At 45.4% G+C, this 20,161-nt stretch overlaps 1 long non-coding RNA gene across 1 annotated transcript in view; it reads left to right on the forward strand.

Moving 5' to 3' along the window:
* The window catches only part of LOC309346403, a 308,888-nt gene extending 290,650 nt beyond the window's left edge, over window positions 1-18,238 (forward strand). The window contains exon 4 of the long non-coding RNA XR_014158613.1: window positions 18,167-18,238. This is a non-coding gene — a long non-coding RNA (uncharacterized lncRNA). The remainder of the gene's footprint in view (window positions 1-18,166) is intronic.
* Window positions 18,239-20,161: the final 1,923 nt, after the last annotated feature.

A 20,161-nucleotide genomic window follows, 5' to 3' on the forward strand; every position in this document is an offset into this window, starting at 1 on the left:
ACCCTACAGGAGAAATGACAATAGTGGCAGCAAGTGAGATCATGCCAGAAGCTGCTGCTGCTTCCCTGGTGGCAGGAGTGGGTGCCCTGCCATGGCTTCTCCGTCTGCTTCATCCCCAGAGCTCCCAGAGCTGCTGTGCTGAGCAGGCCTTGGCCTACGAGCAAGGCCAAGAGCTTCAAAGCTCTTTTCCTGACAGGTAAACCCAAGTGGACCCAGCATGAAAAGGGCTTTTGAATGATTTGCCTTGCTTGGGACTTTATTTGTGCCATTTTAGCCAGCCAGCCTTCAACCACACGTGGTTGAAATGTGCATAAGATGAGAGTGTTCTTCACTTGTTATGGACTTCCAACTGTCAGCAGGGTCAGTGGTCAGGAGTGATGGGAGTTGTAGTCCACAGTATATGGAGGCAACATGTTGGGTACCTAAGCACTTAATTTGCATGGTTAAGGTGAAAATATGTACCATCTCTACCATAAAGCTAATGGTGAATGTGCTGCACACAGACCCAAGATTCTGCATGAATTGGTTCTTTGAATTAATAAGCTCATACATGTTGGAGATCTTGTGCCGGACATTAGAAAATAAGGACATAAAAGAGGCCTGCTGGATCAAGGCAAACCCCCATCTACTCTACCATCCTGTTCTCAAGAGTGCCAACCAGATGCCTCTAAGAGGAGGACTGGAGGGCAATAGCACTCCCCTTTCCTGTGATTCCCAGCAGCTGACATTCAGAAGCTTCCTGCCTCTGGTAGTAAAGGTAGAATGTGACAAAGATACCTTCCCCCCATGTGTATGCACAAACCAGCTGAAAGAGAAGGTTTCACATGTAGAGACCAAGAGACCAATCATTTGTACATTTTCATTTCATTCTAATTACAGTGGTACCTTGGGTTACATACGCTTCAGGTTACATATGCTTCAGGTTACAGACTCCACTAACCCAGAAATATTACCTCGGGTTAAGAACTTTGCTTGAGGATGAGAACAGAAATCATGCTCCGGCAGCACGGCAGCAGCAGGAGGTCCCATTAGCTAAAGTGGTGCTTCAGGTTAAGAACAGTTTCAGGTTAAGAACGGACCTCCGGAACAAATTAAGTACTTACCCCGAAGTACCACTGTATTTGCAGAATAAACTGTTTCTTGGTTTCTCTTCTCATTGTAGTGTCCCATCAACAGTTAAACAATTTAAAACTGTTTAAAATGTAATTACTTGACAAGATTTATATGCCACTTAATCAATAAAAACCTAAACATTATAAAATACTCAGTAAAAATACCAATAAAAACAAACAAATAGGAGAGAAATGTATCAAAATGTAAATAGAACCAGCAGTTATTTCAATTAATATTGAAACTAAAACAGCAACCACAAACAAAACCACACTGTGGAATAAGATGAAGATAAGAAACTGTGTTGTATCAAACCACACAAGTGGTCCATCTGTCTCAGCATCATCTACACTGATTGGCAGAGGCTGCCCAGAAATTTCTCAGCTCTACATGTAGATGTTGTGGCTTAAACCCCGAGACCTTCTGCATATAAAATGTTTGCTCTGCCACTGCACCATGGCTCTCCCTAAAAGAATGTAGAGCTTTACAAAAGCCCTATTTTACTCCAAGAAACCAGATGTTTAGAATTTAATACTGCCAGTGGTTTAATGGCAAGTTACGTGTATTGTGCTGATTTCTTCCTGAGTGCTTGCAAGGCCAGACTCTGTGTCTGTCAGGGTGTGCATCAAGCAGGGCAGAAAGTCTTCAGAAACAATGCAGGGTCTTTTGTCAGGGTGCGTCATGCAATAAAAAGAGGAAAAGACCTGTCCAGGATACTTCCTGCTTGCAGTTGCTGCACGCTTCCATTAATTATTTTCCACTGGACATCTCCTTGCATCTGGGTGTGGGCTGCCTGCACATGGCCAGCTAATTTTATCCATGCTTCCTCAATAAGTTAGTTAGTTAGTTAGTTTGATTTATTACAGCCATTGGCCCATATCGAAAACAATACATCAAAATTTATCCATAAACAATACAATTTAAACAGTTCCAAGTTAAAACACCCATATAAAACCAATTTTACTTCAATTAAGTAAACACTATACACAATAAGCTCCCTCTATGTAAACCGCAATTCAAATCCCTCAGATTTTGGGGGATATGCGTCTTAGTTCTGGCACTTATTGATGGTTCTTAAGTTTAGCTAAGCTGTCAGAGTCATACAGTGATCCATTTCTCCTCTTTTTAAATAAGACATTAATCAGGTATCTAGCGACTGCAAGGGATCTACTTGTGTCTTCGTCATTTAATAAGTATATTATTTGGGCTTCCTGAGGTCTGTCAGCAATTCTCGATAAATATGGGGCCAGAAACTTCGACCGTGAAGCCGAATGTAATGGACAACAGAAGATTATATGATATAACGATTCTATAGGTCCACTTTTAGAGTCACAGAGGAGTGAGATCTGTCCGTTGGAGAGTCTGTTACTCAACACATTTGATGGGAAAACATTGAATCTAGCCTTTATAAAGGCATACCTGTGCATCACCACAGATAAGGTAGTTAAATAAGATGGAAGTTTCGTTGGTGGTGTTAAGCCAAGGTTTATCGGTGAACAGGTGCCACCACCTGTCGCAATATTAAATTGTAAATCCAACTCCTCTAATTTGTGAGTTATAATTCTCTTGGCAGAAATTAAATCCAATTTTAGTAGTTCAGATGGAGATAGTCCTAAGGACACAAGTTTCCCATGTATTATTTTTGCCCAAGGGCTAGGGAAGTCATCTCTCCAGAGACACTGTATCAAGTGGAGATTTGGAAGTTTATGCCATAATGCCAACCAGTAACAGAGGATGCATTTCCATAATGTGGTTTCTAGAGATGTAACATTTAGTTCGAGTCGTATAGCAGTATTGCCTACACACCTGGGTAATTTTAGCAACCTTCTTAGAAGCTGGCTTTGGATTACCTCCAATTGGGTTAGATTAACAAAGGACCCCCATATTGGGATTGCATATGCTATTGTTGCAATCACCTTTGCCTTGAAAACTTTTAACACTGATGGAATATGGAAAGCCCCATCTGAAAAGAAAAAACGCAGTAGCGCAAAGGAAAGGGCTTTAGCTCTATTTAATACATATGCAAGCTGGACCTTCCAGCCCATGTTGTGTTGGAGAAGGACTCCCAAGTATTGAAATTTAAAGACTTGGTCAATGGCTTTTCCGTCTATTCTCCAATTATAGGTTTTTCGACTCTTGGTGAAAATTAGGACTTTGGACTTGGCATGATTAATTGTAAGAAAATTTGATTTGCAGTAAACATCAAAAAATTTTAATGCCCTCCTAAGGCCAACTCTTGAGAAAGATAGGATCACTGCGTCGTCTGCATAGAGTAGAAGGGGGCAACGATATTGGGCAAGGCGGGGGCATGGATCGTTTCTTGAGAATCTATCAGAGGCGCCCTCATATCACTTATAAATAGATTAAAAAGGGTCGGAGCAAGGATACATCCTTGACGAACACCTCTATTGATGGTTACTGAATTTGAGAGGTCGCCGGCCGGAGTGATTCTCACCCTAGTGGCCGATCCGTCATGCAATTTAGTTATTAGCCACAAAAGTCTTTTGTCTATTCCCCATCGTGCTAATTTCCCCCAAAGTAATCCTCTGGGGATGCTGTCAAAAGCGGCCTTTAAATCAATAAAGACCGCACAAAGTTGGCCTCTATTTGGGGCGGAATATTTCCGGGCAAGGTGGTATAAAACTAAGACATGATCAACCGCTGACTGATTCGGTCGAAAACCAGCCTGTTCAGGCCCAGTCAGGTTGTTCTCTTCGGCCCACTTGGTAAGCTTAGTTAACAAGAACCGTGCATATATTTTCCCAATTATTGACAATAAACTGATATTCCTGTAATTTCCCGGATCATCTGTCGAGCCCTTTTTATGAATTGGAATAATAATCGCATCCTTCCATATTCTTGGAATCTTCCCACTGTTGTTTACGGCATCAAAAGTAACGGCCAGGATTTTCGCCCACCAGTCTGCATGAAGTTTTATAGCTTCCGCCGGGATTAGGTCAGGACCGGGGGCTTTTCCAACTTTGAGATTAGAAATGAGTCCGTGGATTTCTTCTGGGTCAGTGGGTGGCCAAAGAGGGAGCTGCTCATAGAATCCATCGATTGTATTAATATTAAGGTCGGGTAAGGCAAAATAGTTCCTTAGAAAGGATTCCCAAACTGGGGCAGGAATAACTGTTAGGGGGTATCTTTTAGATTTTCTGTTAACCAACATCCAGAATTTTCGGGAATTACGGGTATTTGAGGCAGCTATAAGTGCATGCCAGCGGTTCAGTTGCCATTCCTGTTTGGCCTTTTTTTTGCACATATTTGTAAGCTGATTTTGCCTGATAGTACTCCTTGGGAAGCATAGTCGCCCCTGAGGATTTGTAATCATTATAAATAGCACAAAGATGTTGTTTGGCTTGTTTGCAATTACGGTTAAACCACAGTGCACCTGTCTTGGAGTGGGCCCGATTTGCCTGGTGGGTTGGGACAATAAAGAATGACGTGAGGTCATTCAACAGATTGGCAAATAGATTAATAGTTTGATCGTGTTCATATGAAGTTATGTCAAGGGCTGAATAGGTTTGTATGATCTCCTGCTGAAAAAATTCAGAATATTTTTGAGCCTGCGTTACAGACCACTTTATACCCTTCACTCGTAATGCCGTATTAATACCCTCTACCGGGTTTTCTGTGTTAGTATCTAATTGAGTTGGATGACTGTACTCGTCCCCGTGCCAGTCTAGGTCAAACGTAGCAGCAAGTGGAAGGTGGTCACTGAACTGAATATTGTCAATCTTAAAAGAGAGAGCTTTTGGCATCAGATCACTCGAGGTTAAAAGGTAATCTAGTACACTGTTTGATTTTATGCCTAGGTGGGTATACTCCCCCGGGATATCGGGAGGGCAGCAACCATTCAGGGGTACTAGGTTTAAGCGAATAGCCATTCGGTAAAGAAGTACTCCAGCCTCGTTTACTTTAGAGTCTTTTGAGGTTCTCCTCAAGGCATGTCTCAAATCATAATTGTCGAGGCATGGAGCAGACCACCATTTAGCTTTAGTTAAATCGACCCAATTTGCTGCTATGCGTGTGTTAAAGTCACCCCCAATTAAGGATTGGCTGTTGGAATATTTGACTCGGCATGATACTAAATGATCTTCTAATATTTCCCATCTATCATGCAGTTCAAGGGACGAACCCCCTGGCGGGAGGTAGACATTGGAGATTAGCAGTGATACTTTCCCCCCTGACATCAACCCGGATAAAGCATAGGGGGGAGCAGTCAAAACTAATGAAAATTTGAAATGCAGCTTCAGTGAGGTACCAATTACTAGACCACCTTTCAGCCGTCCTCCTTTCTGGGAGGGGCAAGCTGGAAGAGATAGTAGGTCGAATCCATTTATGACAATTTCACCCTCCTCCCAAGTTTCTTGCAATAGAATGATATTGTCAGGGACGCAGTGGGAGCGCAGGGAGGGGAGGAGATGGAGAGCGAGGGGGAGCAATCCGAGGGCAGCGTAGGAGAAGAAGACAGTAGCCCGAGAGATTCCATGAGCCTCTCCAGCGAATCGGAAGATTCACAGAAGGGGGCGCCGGTGGCCAGGGCAAGGGGGGCCACAAGGGGGACACCCCAGAAGCAAGGGGCCAGCGGGGACTCCCAGAGCAGCAGTTGGAAATCAGGACCAGCTTCCCCACCAGAGCGCAGTGGGGGGGAGGAGTCACAGGTATCGGGACCAGCGTATTCACCACCAGCGAGAGGAGATGAGTCAGGATTGACCACGCCTCCATCGGAGAGCGGGGGAACGGTCAAGAGGAAGGTTGCCGGCTGGGCGCGCATGCCAAGTTCAAATGTACAGGCGAGCGGCACAGCAGGTAGCCTGGATAGGGAACCAGGTCCTAAAGCCCGCCGGAAGGAGGGGGAAGAATCAGGGGGGTCAGCGTCAGAAGAGTCCAGAAAGGATGAAACCCCAGCGGGCAGGAGGGCCCAGAGGAGGAAGGAGCTAAGGAAGAGGTGGAGCACGGCTAGAGTCTTAAACTGGTGTGGAAGGGGAGGAGACTCAGATGGAGCTTCGCCGGTCTAGGGTTTAAGACGTAGAGTTGCACGCTGAGGCTTTGAAATGGAAACCGAACTTCAATAAAGACTTTTGTACATAACGACAGCCTGGCGTTGGTCCTCTGTGAGCTGGGACCTAGGCGCAGCTCTGACAGATATGAAACGAATTGATATACGACTGGAATTCTGGGTCACATTTTTTCCTACGCCAACCTGCGATGTTCCAACAGAGGATCGATATTGGTGGTTTTTTGGGTTGTCCGGCTAACCGTCATTTAAATTCTTGTGGGGAGCTCTTATGCAGCAAGGACGCTCCCTTAAAAAAGTCTGTTATTTTCCTTTGCTGAAGGTTGACGTCCTGGTGTGGTGAGTCTTTTGCTCTGGTGTGCGCCGGTTGTGGTGAGTCTTTTGCTCTGGTGCGAGCCGGTTGTGTCACGATCAAATCGCAAGGGCCAGAATTTTTGGGGGGCAAAAAAGAGTTAGCATCCTGGTGAGTAGAGATAATATTTGGCGTTTTTAGCTGTCGGGCCCAACTAGGCTCTGAAGAGGCTCCTGCCAAGTCCGCTGGAGCCGTCCTCTTTGGGGATCTAACCGATACACTTGTGATCATTTGATTTATATGTCCTGCTGGGTCTTCAGTCCACTCTGTGTTGACTCTCGACACTATAGTGTCTTCCTCATGTAATTTTTGGATTTTTGGTGGAGAAGCCTGACTTGGAGTGGCCACTACCATATCAGGTCATGGATGGTCTTCGATGTATGTTGATTCCAAGTCCGGCATGGATGGATGCAGGGGCGACAATTTATCCAGGGGGATGTTATCCTGAGATTCATTCTTTGATTGGTTAATCTCAGAGGGAACAGATAAGTCTATTAAAAGCAGGGATGAGTTACCAGCATGAAGGGGAGGAGAAGAGTCTGCCTCCAGCGGTGAGACCTTCCCATCCAATGCAGATGGCACCTTATATGCTGGATATTGGGGGATTGTTGTATCCACCTCCATGGGGCATGGCACCGCTAAGTTAGAGTGGGTATTATTCATAGGAACTCCGTTACAGGCGATACTTAGGAGCTGAAGTTTAAGTGAGTCCAGCCTATTTATAATTTCTTGTTGTTCCCTCGCTGGTAACTCTCCAAAGGAGGCGATAAGCTCTCTTTCCTCCTGGGGTGTCAAAGAGTTACTGGCACAATCATAGTGTTTAGTTGTAGGAGTGGGGGTACTATGGGACTGGCCCGGACATGAGGTGTACAGCTCAGCCCTCTTTTGTGGTTCAGGACGGGAAGGTTGTACCGTCTCCTTGATTAATCCCTCCGATAGGAGGGGTCTAATTATGGAGTCCATGAAAACTCTCGTTGGAAAAATGCCAAGACTATTCAAAAACACTTTTTGCTGAAGAATAAGAGAGGGGATTTTTGCAGAGTGGAAAGCCAGCATTATTCTCTGATATCTGTTCTGGCGGACTAAGGGAAGCACAGCACAAAGATCAATTTGTGATGTCTCGAGTTTTAGAAGCCATCTGAGGTGCTTTTTAGTCCCATGTAGCGTTGCCCAACTTGGGTCCCTTTCCTGGAAGGTTAGGGAAATCTTCCTTGGATGTAGAATCAGGGATTGGCGATTCAGTGAGGGGTTGAGATTGTATTTGCAGTTCTTCATACGATCAGAGTTTGGTGGAGCTTTCTGCCGGCACAATGGAACATCTACTGCCCCATCTTGGGCTGTCTGAACCGGCTGGACATCCAGTTTTTGCTGAAGGCTATGCAGCTGAGAGGATAGGCCGTCAATTCTCTTAAATATACAGTTTAGAGTTCTAATTACTAGATGGAGTTGCTCACATCCTGAGCAGACCGCAGATTCGGCTACCAACACCTCCTTCAGATAGGGACCATCCCCATTTGTGTTACCATTAGCGTTTCCAATTTGTAACGTCTCAGGGGCCTCATCTTCTGATGTTGTTTCAAGGGCAGTTAGAGGATCGAAACGATTTTGAGCTGCTATTGAGTAGGTACATTCCTCGGGGCCTCTCCCTCCTTTAGGTGAACCCTTCCTTAATTGCTTAGGCCTCGGAGAGGGTAATGCCTTGTCAGAGTCTCTTGGGCGTTTTCCATGGCCCATAAATCAATTTTGCAGGAGAATCGTCGTGGGCACTGTGCTGGGGAGCTTCTTAAATCCTTTAGTCTTCCTCACTTCCAGGAGAGTGGTGCCATAAAATTACTCACAGTAAGGCAGCCAGTTCAAGCCTCTTCCTTCCCCTCTTCCTTGTTCCTAGGATTTTCGAGACAGCCCGGTTCCAGCAATTGGGCAAACTTCACTTCGCAATATGCAGTAAACTAAAAGCTAAAGGAAAGAGCTGGTCGACAGGGCAGAGGATTTATGCCCAGGAGAACCTTTCACTTATCTCTCCCAGTTAGGGAGGCGGCGGCAGCCGTGGTGGCAAGTCCGGGGCGTCGGAGCAACCCAGATAAAAAAACAAAGATAACACAAGTGGCAGGATATTAAAACAAAGTGTGCATGCACACGAAAGCTCATACCTAGAACTAACTCAGTTGGTCTTTAAGGTGCTACTGGAAGGATATTAAAAGACAGCCAGCACAGCCAGCAGATCATTAAAACTCACGAATAAAAACCAGGGAGGATAAAAACCACTTAAAACCATTTAAAACCTTGATAAGGGTAAGCGAAATTGCTTAGTAACTACCTTCGCCGCCATGTTGCTAACCCGGAAACAAGTCCAACCCCCTTCCTCAATAAGGTGATGGTGCGATGACAGCTACACCATAAATAACTTTGCATGATAAACTGAAACAGCATGCAACATTAGACATTTGGAACTGGAGAGAAAATGAGACAGTGGCAGTAGTGGCGCCCACCCTGTGGAACACCCTCCCTTCAGATGTGAAGGAAATAAGCAGCTATCCTATTTTTAAAAGACATCTTTCCCTTGGCCTGTAAAGCGAGATGAGCACCGCAACCCCAGAGTCGTTCGCAACTGGACTTAACTGTCAGGGGTCCTTTACCTTTACCTAGGGAGATTTGGCACAAAGAGTTGATACACAGGGCCCGTGTCTAACTTCAAGACAGACTGAATGTTAATGATGCTTGTAGGCATTCTGCTATGTCAGTTTCTGGTTCCAGCAGGATCGAAGCTCATAAACAAGCCACAAGTATTTGCTTCCTGACTCAGAAGCTGATCCTGGGAAAGAGCAATGGACCCTTGGGCTATGCTTACACTTGGCTCTTGGCCCAACTCCCCAGCTCCACACATTTCACAGAGGAAACAAAACAGCTGAGATAAATGAGGGATTGCTGTTTCATTTTAAGTATGGCTTCTGGATCCCAGAATGTCCCATTTAAGACTGGCAGACTGGTGCCAGAGTGCCTTCTGGGATCACTTTGGCGATTGTCAAAGCAGATGGAGGAGAAAGCCTTGGGCTTCACAGAGGAGGAGGCAGCGGCCTTGCCAAGGCAGTCTTGCAGTGGTGGCAGTGGCAGGGCGCTGAATGTAAGGTGGCAGGCAGTGGGTGACAGGCCTGGGTGTGGGGGGGAAGGGGTGGGTGTGGCAGGCCAAGTCGACCTGGGTGGGTTGAGGTTGGGCGGCTTCCAACAAAACACTAAAATACAATAACCTATTAAACATTAAAAGCTTGCCTAAACAGGGCTGCCTTTAGATCATAGAATCATAGAATCATAGAATCATAGAGTTGGAAGAGACCACAAGGGCCATCGAGTCCAACCCCCTGCCAAGCAGGAAACACCATCAGAGCACTCCTGACATATGGTTGTCAAGCCTCTGCTTAAAGACCTCCAAAGAAGGAGACTCCACCACACTCCTTGGCAGCAAATTCCACTGTCGAACAGCTCTTACTGTCAGGAAGTTCTTCCTAATGTAAAGGTGGAATCTTCTTTCTTGTAGTTTGGAACCATTGCTCCGTGTCCGCTTCTCTGGAGCAGCAGAAAACAACCTTTCTCCCTCCTCTATGTGACATCCTTTTATATATTTGAACATGGCTATCATATCACCCCTTAACCTCCTCTACTCCAGGCTAAACATGCCCAACTCCCTTAGCCGTTCCTCATAAGGCATCGCTTCCAGGCCTTTGACCATTTTGGTTGCCCTCCTCTGGACACGTTCCAGTTTGTCAGTGTCCTTCTTGAACTGTGGTGCCCAGAACTGGACACAGTACTCCAGGTGAGGTCTGACCAGAGCAGAATACAGTGGCACTATTACTTCCCTTGATCTAGATGCTATACTCCTATTGATGCAGCCCAGAATTGCATTGGCTTTTTTAGCTGCCGCGTCACAACTTTTAGAAGATGTCTTCTAAAAGTTTGGTAGTCATTTTTCTCTTTGACATCTGGTGGGGGGGGGGGCATTCCACAGGGCGGGCGCCACTACCGAGAAGGCCCTCTGCCTGGTTCCCTGTAACTTGGCTTCTCACAGCGAGGGAACTGCCAGAAGGCCCTCAGCGCTGGATCTCAGTGTCTGGGCAGAACGATGGAAGTGGAGACTCCTCAGCACGAAGACACCTTGGTCCTGGGGTCATTGGGAGACGGCGGCCTTCAACGCGGTCAAGGCTCTTCTTTCATTGGACAGTGTGCTGGTACAGTACAGTGAAGCCAGGCCACTGGTCCTTGTCTGCAACGCCTCACCTTTTGTCATCGGCGCTGTCCTCAGTCACCGTTTTCCAGACGGAAGAGAAGCACCACTCACCTACTTTTCCAGGACGCTATTTCCGACCGAATGGAGTTACAGCCAGCTCAACAAGGAGGCACTGGCACTTGTGGATGGAGTGAAGAGGTTCCATGAATACCTCTACGGCAGGACTTTCGACCTCATCACCGACCACAAGCCTCTCCTGGGCCTCCTTGCTGGTGATCGACCAGCTGCATCGGTCCTCTCGCCACGCATGCTGCGATGGACTGTTTTCCTGGCTGCCTACCACTACCAGCTCGTCCATCGCCCAGGAAAATCGATGGGCCATGCTGACGCCTCAGGTCCCCGCTCAACCGGCTGCACCCAGACTTTGCTGTGGCTGAACCCCCGGGCTGTGCCAACGCACCACGGTCATATGTTCCAGGCAACCAGGTCTTCGCCTGGAACTTTGTGGGGGACATTCCTTGGGTGCCAGCCACAGTAGTGGGAGTCACTGGACCTTGCTCATACCAGGTGGCACTCGAAAATGGACGTTTGTGGCGCCGGCACATAGACCAGCTTAGGCGCAGGGTTGGGGACTTGGACACTACTATGGTACCCCCAACTGTGCTCGTGGCTCCGGAACAGACACTTACAGATGGCGAGGCTCCACCTATACCTCTCTTGCAAACTGCGGGTGTGGAGCCGAACCAAGCTGCTTTAGAGGGTCTGCCAGACTTCCCACAGACTCAGACCACTGCTGTGCCTGACATTCCGCCAACTCCACTCGCGGAGGTTCCACCCACAGCAGTGGATCCAGGGGACTTAGTTTCATTGCCACCTAGGGTCGCACCACAGCCTCAGCAAGAATCAGGCGGCCCCCCGGACCCTGGCGGTCTGGCAGAGTTTCCAAGTGCCCAACTTATTTAAAGGACTATGTTGTTGGACATGTAACACTGTCGGTCTAATGGAAGTAAGTGAAATGGAAACGATATGCTTTTGTGCCTAATTGAACCATTACGTGTAGTGCTGTATATAAGGAAACCATTACGATTGCAACTAACCCCTTATCTCGGTGGAGAGGGGTGTTATGTACTGAAGTTCTCACCTGGGCCCGCAGGGGGATACTGTAGTTAGTTTTCACTCAGGTCCACATATGCAAATAAGGGATTAAAAGTGACGTTCAGTGATTGGATAGTTACAGAAAGTGGTTACTGTTGTGTTGTAGTGGAGCTCTATATAAGCAGGCTGGCTGAACCCTTCAGTTCAGTTCAGTTCTGGCCTGTGAATAAACAAGAGCTGTTTGAAGAATCGCTGTGTCATCTGATATGTTCAACCACAACTTAACAGAAAGAAGATGAGGAATGTGTAACTGGTTGGTTTGCTGCCTTGAAGCTTGTTTTTTGAGGGGTTCCTAGGCAACCATGAACCAAACTTCCTTGATTCTTCTTCCCCCTCAGAGAGCAGGTTATAGGCCAGCCTGAGTCAGTGCTCAAGAGCACAGTGCATCCGTCCTCCCTTGCCCTTTGTGATATACCACTTCATGATGAGTCCTGGGCGAGTGGCAGCATTTTAAACTATGACAAAGGCTGTGTATATTTGACTTGAAGATCAACTTCAGAGGTCTAGGCCAGTGGTGGAGAACCTTTGGTCCTTCAGACGATTGTTGGACTCCAACTCCCATCATTCTTGAGCATTGGTTATTCAGGCTAGGGCTGTAAGGAGTTGGGAGTCCAACCATATTTGGAAGGTTACAGGCTCCCTATCTGTGGTCTGGACTGGATGAGGGCAATCAGCCACCTCCTACAGAAACAAATCCATACCAGACACTAGACAGTTAAGGGTCAGTGCAGTCTGGAATGGATTTAGATTAAATCTCTGAGAGGTCTCCAGGCTCAGACATAGTGGTTTCTTTTATTTTATTGTATTATGAAAAAACTTTAATAAAATATAATGGGGGTGAACGGTAATGAAAGGTGCTGGGGTTCTGGGAGGTTAGTGATGGGGGTAGGCAGAGCTGGCAAACATCACAAGCAGGGGCGCACACAGCCCACTTGTATCAGTGACGCAAGAAATAAATAGTTGGCCAGCAATGTTTTTGCAAAACGATAGTACGTGGCTCTCCTGGGACAGGCTTTTTAGTTTTAGAAGAATGAAGTGTGCGGAACCTGTGGCTCTCCAAATGTTGTTGGACTTCCAACTCACATCTATCCCAGTCAGCATTAATAGTCAGGGATTATGGGAGTTATTATCCAGCAACATCTGGAGGGCCAGAGCTCACTATCTCTGCTTTAAAGAGTGCCAACTATTTTGTATACAGTGGTACCTTGGGGTAAGAATTTGATCCTTTTACATGATCCCTAACCCTAACCCTAGCCCCGAGGTACCACTCTCCAGTGTCTTCAACTAGAATGATAAGAAGGTACAGTGGTACCTCGGGTTACAGACGCTTCAGGTTACAGAGGCTTCAGTTTACAGACTCCGCTAACTCAGAAATAGAGTGCCAACTGTTTTGTATACAGTAGTACCTCGGGGTAAGAACTTAATTACTCCAAGTGTCCCTATTTTCCAGGGACAGTCCCAGATTTACTGAAGCTGTCTCAGTTTCTGATTTGATCCTGGAATGTCCCAATTTTCCTTAGGCCGTCCCTATTTTCATTAGAGAAACGTTGGCAGATATGGAGTTGTGTGACTCCCGAGCCAAAGAGATAAGTAACAATACAACCATTAGAAGACATCTGAAGGCAGCCCTGTATAGTTTTACTATATATTTATATATGTTGGAAGCCACCTAGAGTGGCTGGGGCAAACCAGTCATATGAAATTATTATAATGGACTAGGACATCCCTATTTTCATCAAAGAAATGTTGGTGGGTATGCTACCCCTGGGTCTGGTCTGGCAACTCCAGCTGGTGCAAAATGGGGCAAACTATCACAAGCACATAACTCTGGTGCTCAAAAGCTTATACTGTCTGCCCATACATTACCTGGCCAGGTTCAAGGATCTTGTATTCATTTATGAGGCCCTTAACAACTTGATTCCAGAGTTGGGGCTAGGGTTAGGACTACATAATTCCTTATATCCCTACCCAATTACTGAGATGCTTGAGGGAGTCACTGTTAGTGGTCTTCAATGGCTTAGATGCATGGCATATATCCATTCACATTAGTGAGTCCAATTTTGAGGAACCCCTCTTCCAGCTGCAGTCAGCCAAGCCCCCTCCCTGTTGAACTTGGTCTGCCAGGCCCACAAGACCATTCTGGGCAAGTCAAGCCCACCCACATTACACCCGACAGCATACATGATATCAGGTGTGCAGCATGTAAGCATGGATGTTCAAAGGGACAATCAGGAGCTTAAAGTGAAGTCCCAACTGCTCCTTTGCTGGAGCTTCAAAGAACAGCATGGGGCTGTTTAAAAGCACTTTTGCAAACAGTCTCAAGCTGCTCTTTGAATGTCCAGGTCTTGTAGATTTAAAGAGCAGTATGGAGATTCTTGTAAAAGGCTTTTCAAACAGGGAAAAAGCAATGTAGTGCACTTTGGTTTGAAGCTTTTGTCCACCTTCCTCAAACATTAAGAAGGTAAGAGGAGCCCTGCTGTATCAGTCAAATATAAGACTCATCATTGACAACACTTCTGACAATTTCTTGTTCACTTTGTGCAATTGGAATGACAGCTGAGCGACAGGATACTCTTGCTCAGTGAGCAATAAACTGATGAGGACAAGCTGGTGAGGGCACAAGAAGAGCCTGCTGGGTCAAGCCAGTGTTTCCCAACCTTGGGCCTCCAGCTGTTTTTGGACTACAACTCCCATCATCCCTAGCTAGCAAGACCAGTGGTCAGGGATGATGGGAATTGTAGTTCAAAAACAGCTGGAGGCCCAAGGTTGGGAAACACTGGGTTAAGCTAAAGACCCTTCTAGTCCAGTATCCTGTTCTCACAGTGGCTAACCAGATGCTTCTAAGAAGCCCACAAGCAGGAATTAGACAGCCACTCCCCCCACTTGTGATTCCCGGCAACTGATATTTAGAGACATTTCCCTTTCATTTTTCCATTTCACGTTTATTTTGTATACTGCCTTTCTGCATTAGTGTGTAGAAGGTGGCTTACACAGCAACAAAGTATATAGCAAAGAACACACACCTTATAATAATACAGAAAGTCATCATAAAACATAACTTTAAAGTGGAATGACATATCAAAGAAAGTAATATTCAACAATCTATTGGAATATAATAGTACACAATAAAATTAACTCTCAAAGCATCAGCAAATAATAATTGAATAGATATTCACTCTCAACAAGTACAATAAATAATTACTAGAAATTATTCAATAGAAATAACTGCGTCACAATGCATAAAATACCACAATACATACAAAACCATGTAAAAGGATCAAATTGAGAAACAACACACAACTTTTAAAACTATTCCCCCCTTCTTTTCTCCCTTCCCAGCTGCTTCTGCTGTTCTTAAAGTCATGCCCTGGGAGAGGCTACTTGCTCAGCTGAGGGTGGAGGGAAGCCAGGCTCTTTCCCTTTCTTTGCACTTCCTCACACCTCTGCTGAATTACTTTAGAGTCTTTCTGTAGGTTTTCTTTTGTTGGGACTTTGCCAAACAACTTCCAGTCAGGAGCACTGTCGACAGCAGGTTTGACTTCCTTTGTCTTTTTGGTAAGGCAGTTCCTCCTGAACAGTTTGGCGAAGATGGAACAGGTGATGCCTCCCAGCTGCTCGGGGATGCTGAGGCAGTGGCTCACCTTGAAAGTGTTGCAGGAGTTGAGGTTGATGTCCTTGAAGGCCAGGTTGGGCAGTCACCCTTCAAAAATTCATTGTCCAAAGACAGGACTCCTCCTGGGGTTTTCATGCAGGTCTTGCTCCATCCTTCACAACCTGTTCTCCCAGTTGTGTGTGGGTCCTGCTCCTCTGTAGAGCCAGGAGAGGAATTTGCAATTCAACTTGCTCCATACATTCTGAAAGCAAGTGTAAGAGCTAAGCTTCAAAGTTAACTCTGCACTAACAACAACAACAACAACAACAACAACAACAACAACAACAACAACAACAACAATACCCTGCCCATCTGGTTGGGTTTCCCCAGCCACTCTTGGCAGCTTCCAGTATATATATAAAACATAATAAAACATCAGACATTAAAAAACTACCCAAGCCTTCAGATGTCTTCTAAAAGTTGTGTTGTTCTTTATCTCCTTGACATGTTGCTCATGACAGTGGTGGAAGAATATAGTTGTGACTAGTAGCTGTTGCTGGCCTTATTCCTTATTAATTTATCTCATCTCTTTTAAAGACATCCAATTCCATATTGTGGGATAGCAATAGCCCTTGTATTTGTTCCATATTTGGTGCCCTTTGGAGTCAGACATGTTTCCTCCCCATTTGCCTCTCAGCCCTCTCCCACATAAAGCCAGAAGACTCCTCAGAGTCCTCAGAGGAGTCAGCTCTTTATCCTCCTCAGAGGAGTCAGCATCATGGAAAGAAGCTTAGTCCAGCCCCAGGGTACTGAATTCTTGATGCTGGACTCTTACTTAATAGTGTTTAGAGAACAAACAAGCCTTGCTTACATTGCTACTCTCTGCTTATTTCCTGTCTGGCTCTCCCTGGAGCTGAAGCAACTTGACTCACCCTTTCTGCATGTGTTGATAGCACCTTCCAGTACCCAGCCCCTTCCAGTATTTTTTACTGAAAGCCATAAGGCCCCTCCCTTTTCCAGCAGGGAAACCTATAGCTCTCCAGATGTTGCCAGAGTCTTTCTCCAACCATCCTTGACTGCTAGGCGACATCTGGAGAGCCACAGATTCCTTATCACCACTACAGTTTTTCCCCTTTGGAGAGAAATAATTTAGGGCTGAATCTAGGGCCACTCCAATACATTTTGGCACCTGAGCCACAAATGGCTCTCCCCCAGCCAGGGAAGAAGAGGTGAATGAAGATATCAGGAATAAGGAGCATGCCACAGCTGCTGCTGCCACCCTGGCGGCAGCAGCAAGTGATATATTCCTTGGATCTGTTGCCCCTGTGGATCCTGCTGCCTGAAGCAGTCACATTATCTCACCTCATGTGTATGCTGGCCCTGGCTGAACCATTGGATGAATGAACAGAGTCCATTATGTAGTCATCAAGGGGTAGCTTTGCATGTGTGAACCAGTCCTGAGCTGTCTCATGTTGAAACATAGATGCATGTTCACATGCACCAAGTCTGATCCTGGGATCATATTCAACTTGCCTTGAATTCTTGGGCATATGTTCAGGGTCAACTTCAAATATATTCAAGCTCCTGGGCAAGAGTCTATAAGTATGGATGTTTTGGAAAATTTGCTCCTCTGAATCTCTCTGGGCATCAGAATTTGGAATTACCTAGAATTGCTTCTGAAATGAAACAGATCTGCTAGGAATCTTCCATCATTTTTTTTTTTTTTTGCTTCCAAATATTTTACAGAGCATCTTGCATGCATAGTTTGCAACAGCTTTCAGTTCCTTTTCAGTTTCTTCTATGTCCTTTCCCCCTACTTGCGCTTTTAGATTTTTTATATTGTTTCAGGGTTTTGTACTCTGTTTTGTACTCTGCATTATGTTACAAGTCACTTTGCATGAAAAAGTGACAAAAGATGATGATGATGATAAGTATGTATGTATGTATAAATAAATAATAAACAAACAAACAAACAAACAATAATCTTTATGTTTCCAGCAAGATTATTTTTGCTTGTTGAAATCTGAAGCAAATGGCAAATGATCCAGTTCCAGAATTCATTTTAGAAATTCTTCTAACCAGAATAAAACTACAGGGCAGAGCGAAAAAATATCTGAAACAATAAGGAAACTGAATGGGCCTCTCTCTGCCTTTCCAGTTGCTTACTCTAGGCCATGGCCACGCATCAGGGACACGAAGTGGTAGCATTCCCCTCCACTTATCTCTTCTCTCTGGCTTTTTTCTTCTAGCAAACTACATGTTACACTGCAGCTGTGTGTAATGAAGTCTTGGTCTGGAATGCCACAAAGCTGTGCTCTCTCTCCTCCTTCCCTGTCTGGGTATTTCAAAGAAAGCAATTGGCAAGGGAACAGCTGAGGAATAGTCTGTTTCGTCTTGGCAATTAATTTATCCACCTTCCCAGTTCTGACTCAGTCTGTTGGCCTGGTGCACAGTGGCCTGGTGCTGATTAGAATTAGCTTGAAAGATTAATCTGCCCACTCATGGCAAAGTTCAGAATACAGCATTCCAATCACTTGGTGGAAAGGTCGAACATCAGAAGACCTGATGGAATTCAAACAATCTACGCAGGTGGTGCTGTGATATAAACTGCAGAGCCTAGGGCTTACCAATCAGAAGGTCGGCGGTTCAAATCCCCGCGACAGGGTGAGCACCTGTTGCTCGGTCCCTGCTCCTGCCAACCTAGCAGTTCAAAAGCACGTCAAAGTGCAAGTAGATAAATAGGTACCGCTCCGGCGGGAAGGTAAACGGCGTTTCCGTGCGCTGCTCTGGTTCGCCAAAAGCAGCTTAGCCATGCTGGCCACATGACCTGGAAGCTGTACGCTGGCTCCCTCGGCCAATAAAGTGAGATGAGCGCCGCAACCCCAGAGTCGGTCATGACTGGACCTGATGGTCAGGGGTCCCTTTACCTTTATACTTCATTTCTAGGTAATGAGAGTCTTGACATGAACTCTTTTTTGTGTCTATGAGGTATTCCTGCTGCCTGTGAACTCCTCTACCTTCCCCAAGGTAAGGGGAACAAGAAAGGAAGCGAACTAACCCTTAAACAGCTGATTTTTTTTTAAGAGTCCTATCTAACACTGAAAAAACCATACCTACCTCAGCCTCCGTCCTGGAACTTAGTCAGATTAAGGCATGTACAAACAAATAGGATTGTGTTAGTAATTTTGTCAGCCTTACCTCCAGGGTATATTTTGTGTTCCTTTTTATACTTTTGTCATATTTATTTATTTATTAAAAATATTTATATACTGCTGATTCATAGAAAAATGTCAGAGCAGTTTACAATAATACCTAAAACCATACGATAAAAACCATTAAAAAATAAAATCGGACATCAATTAACTGTTATGGAAAGATGTATACTTAATTGCTTGCATAGGCCTGGTATTTAAAAATTGAAATAGAAGGTGCTTTCTGAATCTCTGCATGCCTCCCTTTTTGTCAGCTATTGGTAAAAATTGTAATAGCAAAGTTAAAGTTATAAAAAACAAAACCTCTCAATATTTTAGAATTCAGCTGGAACAGGATTCCCACATGCAATAATGCATTGAAAAGGCTGAATGGATGAATGAATGAATAAACCAACAGCAAAGCTTATCTGCAGAAGATAAAGTGTGTCTGGTAATATAAGTCAAGCTGCCGCATTCTGGATTAGTAACTAGAGCATGCACCACTCTGGCAAGGCAGCCTGCGGGCAGATAGGGTCTCAGCCTGAGTACTAGATGGAGCTGATAGACTAAGGTTACCAGATGTCCCCATTTCCCGGGGACAGTCCCTGGATTTACAAATCATTCCCCTGACAAAATCCATCCATTTAGTAGGAAGTTGAAAAGTGTCCCCAGATTCATTGAAAAAAAATCTGGTAACCTTATGATAGACAGCTGCCCTGGACAAAGAATTGACCTGCGCCTCCATGGACAGCTGTGAATCCAAAATGACTCCCACCTGGTCCTTCAGGAGCACAGTTACCCCATTCAGGACCGGGGAGTCCCCCACACCTGCCCACACCCTGTCCCCCCAAAACAGTATTTGTCAGGTGTGATGGAAAAGTTTGTTTGCTGGGCAGGTTGGGTCACCAAGTTGTTGTTTTTTCCCTGCCAGCAAACGGTTGACTGGCAACAGCCAGTCTGATTGGCTAGAGTTCTGGGGGGGAGATATGATTGGTCTGGAGAGGTTAGATAGGTTTCAGGAGATACATTCTGAGGAGACTATCCATAGGGAGAGGACAGAGCCTCGCAGCTGGGATAGGGAGACCAGACTGAGGGTCTGGGGAAGGTATCCAGACAGAGGTGTGCTGGGAGGGCTGAGTCTGAACCAGGAGAGACAGATCTGGTTTCTCCCTGGGTGTCAGTCTAGCCAGGAGGGGGGAATTATTCTAGATACTGAAGATTCCCAACCCAGTAACAAGGAGAGAGGGAATCTGCTCGGTCTGTAATACCATTCATAATACCTCAGGTGTGGGATTGTTAAGAGAGGAAAAATGCCCCTTGCTCATGAACCAAAGTATGAAGCTGTGAAGGAAGTGGTATAGAATTGTATTATCTAAGTGACAGACACTGATTTGAACATTTTACCCTCTTTTCTGGAAACCTGAATATTTATCTACCTGAAGTGTGCCAACTGATGTTTAGTAACTGAAGTTTAAGAAGAGTTGTACCTATAATATTGTGTTTAAGCCTGAGACATCTT

The sequence above is a fragment of the Podarcis erhardii genome (assembly GCF_964252035.2).
Source record: "Podarcis erhardii genome assembly, chromosome: 7".
NCBI classification, from domain to species: domain Eukaryota; kingdom Metazoa; phylum Chordata; class Lepidosauria; order Squamata; family Lacertidae; genus Podarcis; species Podarcis erhardii.